At 36.1% G+C, this 9877-nt stretch overlaps 1 long non-coding RNA gene across 1 annotated transcript; it reads left to right on the top strand.

The window, feature by feature from the left end:
* Positions 1-4602: 4602 nt before the first annotated feature.
* LOC139971328 (uncharacterized) lies at positions 4603-8590 on the top strand. Its single transcript, XR_011794358.1, has 2 exons — positions 4603-4730; positions 6843-8590. It is a non-coding gene; the product is annotated as an uncharacterized lncRNA (long non-coding RNA).
* Positions 8591-9877: the final 1287 nt, after the last annotated feature.

Genomic DNA, 9877 nt, shown 5'->3' with positions numbered 1-9877 from the left:
ACTTGAAAAATGGACTGGGATTCAAGTTTGGAAAATGTTGAGCTTTTTTAACTATGTATTAGGAAGGTTTATTGACAACACAAAAATTGTTTCACCAACCTGTTTTGAAGAGGAAGGTCAGTCTGCACCTCGAACTCCAGTTTCATTCAATAAAATCTGAGGATTTGTTTTGAGTAGTTATAGCCCAATGAAAAAGGAAACAATGAGTGAAATTGAATGTTTTCTCTACATCTATTCCTCTACCTTACTCTACATCTATTCCTCTACCTTACTCTACATCTATTCCTCTACCGTACTCTACATCTATTCCTCTACCTTACTCTACATCTATTCCTCTACCGTACTCTACATCTATTCCTCTACCTTACTCTACATCTATTCCTCTACCGTACTCTACATCTATTCCTCTACCTTACTCTACATCTATTCCTCTACCGTACTCTACATCTATTCCTCTACCTTACTCTACATCTATTCCTCTACCGTACTCTACATCTATTCCTCTACCTTACTCTACATCTATTCCTCTACCGTACTCTACATCTATTCCTCTACCTTTCTCTACATCTATTCCTCTACCTTACTCTACATCTATTCCTCTACCTTTCTCTACATCTATTCCTCTACCTTACTCTACATCTATTCCTCTACCTTTCTCTACATCTATTCCTCTACCTTACTCTACATCTATTCCTCTACCTTTCTCTACATCTATTCCTCTACCTTACTCTACATCTATTCCTCTACCGTACTCAACTTTAGAGTGACAAAATGTTAAATGAAACAGACATGCCCAAAATCCTGAATTTATCCTTGAAACTTTGTATAATATTTGAAAATGTGTTATCCGAGTCCATCATAACTCTTACCTACCTATAAATATGGGCTTTGTTGTTGCTTTAGACTAGTTAACCTGTATACTTTGCGCGATACGAAGGTCAACTATAACAACCAATATTATTAGAGGGCTTCTGGTGCTTCTATTGGCACTTGATACATTCCAGAAATGTTTTAGAAATATTGATCAAACAGATAGAAGGTTTGTCATAGGTCTTTAATATATTGTGAGCCTAAAATCACACTATTGCTCTGCTGAGATAATTCAAGTTAATATGACAGTGGTTGTGGCCGACCTCAACGGCGAAACGTTCTCAGGCCAAAATGAGGCCAAATGTAGGAAGCCTTTGCTATTGCGTCATAGTGTGACAATTCAATTGTCATGTTGTCATGTTGGTGCGCACACATTTAATATTATGATTGTAGTGCAATAACTGGCACATATAAGCACTGGTTGAACCACCACTATTTGAATTGAGTCTGCCGAACAAAATCGATGATTGAATTGGTAACTAATGCCGCCGACCATATCCACCCATGAGCAAAGGCATCCTGCGATACCCCCCCCCCCCCCCCCCAAGACAAGGACTCTGCCGTGAATTTCATATCCTAAAACTTCGCACCATGGCATTTTCCCTCTTCATGACGACGGGAGGCAAGTTTTTTTTTTATGCAGGTAGGTTCGTACCATTGTGTATATTGAAAGCCAATCACAGCCAAGTTCATTTTGACGTCATCAAATATGCACGTGTCACTCGCTCTAAAGCAGTAAGATTTGTAAACAATGCCGATCTGATGCTGTATGAGCATTGTGAGTTCGAATCTCACATCTGCCAAAAAATTTTGTTGTTGTCATTAGCTCGTTTTTTTCTTTTATTTTCTCCCAAACCAAGCATTTTTTTGTTCAGAAATCTTTTTCATTTCTTCGCATTTTTATAACTTCCCAAGTGCAACCTTTACTGTGAACTCAATACAAATACAGTATTGTCTTCAACACATCACATACAACAAGAAAAAAAGTTCCTCCGATTCTTTCTTAGATAAATGCTAGATCTTTTGTAATGTGTGTCACTGAAGCTGTGAAGGCAAAACTTAGAATAATGATTATTAGGCCTAACCTAGTAGCCTTTTAATGATACAATTTGTAGGTCTGTTATTATTTCAATTCTCAATGACTGTCTAAGTAATATTACTTTGTGTCAACTGCAAATTTCGCAAAACTACTCCCTGAACAATTCGTATGCACAAAGATACGTTAAGAAGATCACTAAGATAGGCAATTTGTGGCAAAGAATTCTTACCAGGTTTCCAAAATTTTGGAACGAACACAGATTTCATATTAAAAAACTAAAAATGTAGTCGGTGTATGGCTAAAGCTAAAGGAATAGCTTCGCTAGAGATTACTGCAGCATTGTTGTTGCATCAGGCTAGCACGTCAGGTTGAACTTATCGACTTTAAATATTAAGTGTTTCATGCTTTCCTTGTCATATTTGATGACGTCAAAATAAACTTGGATGTGATTGGCTATTCAATATACACAATAGTACGAACCTACCTGCATAAAAAAAACTCGCCGACGGGAGTGGCCTCCTCTATGCATACAAACTAATATCATGTATTTTGTCGTTCCTTTTATAGAGCCAACTCACCGACGATTTCTGTGACATTTGTTGTATTACTAATTTTATTATACGTAGCCATTTGTGTCCCATTGTCAACGCCACTGACTAGGACAGGTGAGACTCCAGTAACATGTCAAGAAGTATGTGAATACGACGAATGGTTTGGAAGGGCTCGTTGTCATGCGAGAAACCTTCAACATATACCTACATCAACTGGCTGTGAAAATGCTGCTATGTTGGAGGTGCATGGGAACAACATACAATTGATCGATGCAAGAAACAGTAAACGGGTACCGTTTTGTACAAAGCGGTGGACGGGCGGTGGCCGGCGGGCGGCGGGCGGGAACAATATTAAAAGGGGGGACATTATTTGTACTACTTTATACACACAGCTGCATCGGCACGGTACTATACCTGTATCATTGGAAAACAACTATGTTAGCAGTTCTGGTAAATTATTAGGTAGGAGTTAATTAGATGGTCTTCCCGCAGCCTTTTTGCCAAACTATACTACGAGCATGCGCTTTTACATAAAACGTGTGTAATATTCATTTGATGAATCAAACGATTTGTTCCAAGAATCCTATTAATAAATCTTTACTGGAAAAATCACTTAATGACTGGAAAGGGCTAAAAAAAATCCTCATTAGACTGAAAAGAGATTTGCCTTTCAGATAACATACGCGGAATACCGGATAACCTGTGATACAAAGTGTCATCATCAAGGGGATCGTTAAAAAAGTCTATAAGTTTTCCAGTAAGAGGGAATAGCGGCCACCAGACCAAAATTAAAGGTGAAAAGTGAACCAACTACATTACAATTTATTTCGAAAAGAAAAAATTAAAGACCTTGCTGTCGATGTTGCATAAATCCTTCACGAATATTACCCCCTCGTGTACCAAGTCCTGTAATATATAATGTTATTGTTAATTCTAATTGCCGAGTTACAATTTGGTTGCCAAAATTTTCTATAACGGCTTCTTAAAGGTACACCATGACCAAGCATTATATACGTCTTAATGAATCCATTAATAATATTAATGTCGCAATCTGGTAATTACATTCAAACAGAAACGCTTTCCTGTACTTTGAGAGAGAATAATTAAAACAAAACAAAATTTCAATAGATATCAGCATCATCGAGGTATCTCCGTACCCACATACATTTTAAACTGCGAATAAAACTAACAATGTGAGTCGCATTGAGCCCCCTTTACTGAAGTCATTAATTAGCGTAGAACGTTTTACTTATCCGGCTTTCCACCCTATCAACTTCAATTCAATAATCCCCAGCACGCTAATAAAATGATTAGGAGGGTCCGGAAGTACCTGGAAAAGAAAAATTAATCGAGACAACCCAAACGTCTTCACATTAGTACTTTACCCTAAAAGGGTTACAGTCTCGGTGCGACCATAGATTGAGAAGGCTCTTAAGCCTTGGTAGCTTGGGGCTATAGTTGAGCTGGAAAAGGTTGTCCCTAACGGTGGTAAAGTGAAAGTAAACTCCTCCAGAAAGATAGGTTTATGGTGTTTTCTAGGGCCAAGAGGGCAAATATTGGTCTGATCATAATTGATTTTCAAGCCTGACACTTTTCTAGTTGAGTAAATGTTTTACTTCAATTAATTCACACAAACAGTCATGAGAGTCATCTAGGTATCATCAGTGTACTGGAGAATCTTATACTCGCCACCAAAGAGAGACAAGTCTTTAATTAAATTATTACTGTCAACTTGAAGATTAAGATTCTCAGCACAAAGGAGGAAATAAGTGCTTAGATGGCAACCTTGTCGGACGCCTTGAGAAATCTTAGAATATGAAGAGGAGAAGCCGCTATAAGAAAAACAAGCTGAAAACATCTATATATATATACTAAGTACGAATCCACCATATAATGTCATCGTTGAATTTGAATAGTGTAAGCACCCCCATGCAGCGAATATTCTCCCAATAAATCTGTTCTTAATAAAGCCAGTCTGGTTTACGTCAATTAACATCGGTATTAAATGCTTTATTCCTAACGCAAGTACTATTGAAGCAATTTTATAGTACACATTTCATAGAGAAATGGGGACGTATGTCTGTTTTACATTATTGGTTATTCAGTAAGAGCGCCACCTGTTGTTTACTACTACGTTAACGGTGGGAAATTTAAAAGTCATACAAGAGTTACTGTTCAAGACTGACATACGTGAACGACTTGAGGTAGAGGAAAATCTTTCAATTTGCATAGAAATAACATTAAACAAGTAACATGAATTAACTTTTCAGGTAAGTTAGTCCACTATTTTGTAACGCTTAGGTATTTCCAGCACTGGATCGCTTTTTACCATCTGAATTTTATAATAAGTAAAAACAAAAGCGAGATCTTGTGAATTTTTACACGATAAAGTTATCAACTAAGGATCTGGCATAGTTCTAGTTTTTTTTTTATAGCCAGAAACTGAGTACTAATTTTCATGATGTTTTGCAATATAAATGTAACCATAGAAGTGGTTGTTATGTTTTGATGGTTAGTTACTGAGAACATAGCTTGTGACACTTTAACAAAGTATGAGTATGTTTTTATTAATTAGTGTCGTAACCACAAGGTAAAGCATTCAATGTATGCCAATGGAATTATGCGTTAGTAACAGAAAAGGAAGGGAATTTTCATTCATGTGAATCCAAATATATTACCATTGCATATGTCATGGATATAGTACTGCTATTTTCACGTCACGCTGAAAAAGAATGTTTGGTTTAGTTCTTTGAAAATTTGAACTGGAAACGACCTATATTGATCTGCGTGTTTAACTAACTTAGTTCAGTCACTTTAATTGATGAATCTCGTTTTTTAAAAAAGCTTATTTCTCAAAATAGGAAGTGGTACATGGAATGCTTTGACTGATAGCAGTAGTTTTTAACTGTCTACGGCATATAAAAATTAATTTTGTTCCTGCAGAAGTCATTCTTTTGACGAAACGTTTTTGGTCAGCGATATTAAGATTATAACAGTTGTAGTCTTTCATTTAGAAACACATCGAATATAAAGTACGGGATGTATGCCGTCTCAATTGAACGGTGGCATTATTCGCAGTCATTTATAATTATTTCCACCAGTAGGCCAAGAAATTTCAACGAATATCATCAATACGAACGACTGCGTTTGTTTAAGAAGACGAATTTGCAGTTCATTTTGATTCAAACGATGCATGCAAACAAAGTTTATTTGGTGGTTTTGAGAGTATACATAGATTTATATATAGGTACAAAATGAGATCAAAGTCCATTTACAAAAACAAGAAAAGTATAAATCTGCTCAAGGATAGTCATAGTGGTTTGTTTGAACAAATTACTATAATACAAATAGGTTTATCGCTATAACATGTGTCCATTTTATTACTTTAACGGAACTGGAGGGGGTTGACGAATTACAGTCACGCATATTTGAAAATACAAAAAAAACTTTATTTTCTTTCCGTTGTTGCCCCTTACCCTCCCATGTTGAAAGCTATCATTACATAACATTCCACTAGGTCTATGATCACACAAACAGCTACTCACCAATTCACTTGTTATGAGCATAAGTTACAACCTTGATCAAGTAGGCCAGGACATCTAATGGAGAATTTATATACAGCACCACCCGTTTTTAAAGTTTCAGTGGTGCTAAAGCAAATTATAGGTTTCATGGACTTTCGAGATCATCATATTTGGATGTAACGACGACTTATATTAAATACTTATGAAACCAATTAAACTATTACCTTTCGTATTAACTATATATCATAAAGGAACCCTTAAAACTGATCCATACTTTTCTATAACGCCGCTAAAAATAGTTTAGAAAGGGAGGCATGCGTTTGAGAGCAAAACATACACCTACTGTTCAAGAGTGTGAGCTGGGGCCATTCATCTTAACTGCACTCGGCACACAGCCATCAATCTCACATGAGTGTAAAGACACCATGATAGATTTGCCTTTGCTCATGTCAGTTAATTTGACAAAACAAAACAGTTCTTAGAGTATTAAATCAAACTAAAGAATAGGCATGTCAGTCCTCAACCACTGCCATTATTCGAAGAGGAGCTTGAACCGCCTTCTGCAACGCTAAGGAGCGTCAGTTGGTAGCCATAAAAAGGGCGTCTGCCTTATCCTCTATACTTAGAAATGTTGCAGGTTTCTTTCATCCCCTCAAAACATATATTATATCATTTATTAATTTCCCGTAGGCTGCCATAAAATCCTTTCAATCACTTTTTTATTTCTCCATTACATAGTGTATACGCGTCAACAGGTTTTTTTCTTCTTTTACACCAGTCAGTAAGTTATGCATATGGCGAATATAACGCAAAAGTATAACTTCGCTAATCTATGGCCATTATGTTTCTCATTGACAGGTCGAAATTCCGAACGCTCTGGTTTTTTTGGCCTTATTTTGGAATTTTTATAACAATATCGGGAGTCCTATCTGTGCCCGTTGGAAACATTAATCCTCCTGAAGAAGATGTGGCGGCTTTGATTTGCAACCAGGTGTGTATTTATGATGACTGGTTCCAAAGAGCTCGTTGTGATGACAAACGTCTCCATCATGTTCCGATCTCCACTGGCTGCGAAAATGCTGTCATGCTAGAGCTGCAAGAGAACGATATTGAAGGAATTGATATCGAGACAATGTCTGGATATACTGATCTGAAAACGTTAGATGTCTCTACAAATGATATATCACAACTGGAGCCCGGTGTGTTTGTAAACAACAACCATTTAAAGAACCTGCTTATGTCACATAATAAAATGACCATCTTACGAAATCGAACGTTTCTTGCTACGGAACAACATTTGACAAGAATATATTTAGATAACAATGAACTTGTTTTTCATTGGAGAAGCTGCCTTTCGTGGACTAAGTAAAGTTCAATATCTAGATTTAGGATTTAATAATATTGAATCAATTTCTTCTGGACATTTTGCAAACATGTATGGACTGGAATACTTAATCCTCGGAAACAACAAACTGACTACACTAGATAGCAACATTTTAAAAGGCCTGGCAAACCTGGAAAGTATTGAACTAAGTAATAATAGACTAAGGAGCATTCCGACTGGATTATTTGATGGTCTTACATCTCTCAGAGATGTTGATCTGTCACATAATCTACTGCATACTATTCCATCTCCAACTGAACTTGGGCTTATTCCTAACCTCCAATATGTATATCTATCAAATAATAATTTTAGTGAATTGGCCTATGTTTTTCCTTTCTTTGAAAAGTCTCAATGTTGCTTCGTTGGCGGAAATCCCTTCTTGTGTGATTGTGGTTTTCAGTATCTTCAAGATTGGTTTATGAACAAATCACAGTCGGAGAAGCAAATGCTCGGTCGTTTCGAAAGTTTAGGATGTCATTTCAATGATTCGTATATTGACGTCACTGGTGACCTCCCACCAGAAGGCTGTCAAATGGATGATGAAACAGCTGTAACTTTGTCTGATAGTGCTATAATTCCTTCTTCAACATCTCATAGTCGAGGAACAGCTGATTCTATTTATTCAACAGTTGCAAGCTATACAGCACAAACGAGTTACCTGATGGGGAAAGCAGTTGTGATATCTTCCTCTGGCAATCCACTGATGAAGAATATATGGGCGATGTCAATAGCCAATATAAGCATTTGTGTCCTAATAATAATCCTAATCTCAGTTATGTTTTGTTTTATCCGCAAAGTTGGAAAAGAGGAGCAAAAACCAGATGGACAACTCAAGCCTGCAAGTAAACATACAAAAATCGCTGAAAGACAGAACCTTGCTTAGCCTGAGCCTTAACTTGTCTATGCAATGTTTTAAGACCTGAAGAGATGTACATATGAATTGTTTATAAGTATATTTAGGCCAGAAGTATGATGACAGATAATAACGGTTTGTTTGATTTTTGTTCATATGCAACTGAGTTTCTTTTTCAAAATGGTGTTTTAGTTTCTTTGTAAATAGATTTTTTTGTTTCATACTGACTTAAGTTTGTAAATATTATCGCATATGACAATTGCCAATGTTGTTTGGACTGTGTCTTTAGACACTCACGTGATCCAAAATGAATTTCTAATTGATATAGTATTCACAAGTATTCTTTTCGATTTTTTTTTTAATAATTTATCTCGATAGTAGTCAAATTCATATACGTAAAATTGATTTATTTGACAGTTTTGACATTTTTTGTCTCTAATTTCATTCATTTCAACAATTCGAATATTACTCATATAAAGGTTGCAATCGATCGGTTCACATGAGTAACCCTTAACAAGTAAATTGAGGAATCAGCTGGTGCTCAAGTTTTCTTCACTGCACTCAGTTGCCTCTAAATATTACCAAATGCACAAAATATCAACTGATACTGTAAACTTGCCCAGACTATAAGCTCCTTGGCCAAACCAGTAAGCTAAACCCTTAAAGCTGCTGCAAGGCCCTAAATTGATACAGAGCAATATAAAAGCCTTAGTATCAAATTTACTTTCAAATAGGTATGCCAACGGCTACTAAGCTAGGCTATAGTAAATGCACAAGATGCATGCATACCTATTAAGTTACAACAAAGGGCAACATAGCATAGAAGTATTATCTGAATGGCAGCAGTGATGAGAAAGTGAGATTGCTACCACGTGATATAAACTTTATATACTAGGTAACTGTAAGGTCAACCTAATTAGCATGGACCATACCCTATTAGCGTGGACCATACCACAGTCCAGGTAGAGTGTCCAAAACTGCTTAACAATAAATACAATGAATTGTTTCGGTTAGTTCATACACCTGTAAATAATCTCCTTAAAATCAAACCAGTTCCTTTGTTGAATTTCTTGAATTACGAAGCTGCCGTCGTCTTCACAAAGAAACCAAAAAGATGCAATCACAAATATTGTTTTTCTTTGCAAACTAGTCATGCTTTTTATTTACAAATAAATATGATGAAATGAAAATCACGTCAATCAAATGTTCAACTTTACATGGGAAACATTAGTACTGGTGTCTGTAGTAAATGGATATCTTAAAGGCAAGAATGGTGTTACGATATGTTTGAGTATCTGCTACGATATTAAAGTACTTTGCATATATCTACAGAGATTCTATACATACATACTATGTTCAGCCTCTATATTAACATAATAAGAAAGTATGCGAGCACATTACGACATAGCATTTGATCGTCACTTATCTGTTTCAATAAAATCATTTCTTGACTTCATTGAACAACTGGAAATAAAAAAAAATAGTAACTGAACAATAATTGAGAGTAGCAACTATAGTCTGAAAAATAACGAACAGTTGAATTCCTTCACTATTCTCACTTCTTTCTAGTGTTTGTTGTTAACCTTAACGCCACGAAATTCGTATATGCATCAGTCTACGTACAATTACTACCTATGCAATTCAGTTCATCTCTGG

Source organism: Apostichopus japonicus, chromosome 1 (genome assembly GCF_037975245.1).
Source record: "Apostichopus japonicus isolate 1M-3 chromosome 1, ASM3797524v1, whole genome shotgun sequence".
Lineage (NCBI taxonomy): Eukaryota > Metazoa > Echinodermata > Holothuroidea > Aspidochirotida > Stichopodidae > Apostichopus > Apostichopus japonicus.
The sequence above is the reverse complement of the archived record's forward strand: the minus strand, read 5'-3'. Positions and strand labels throughout refer to the sequence as shown.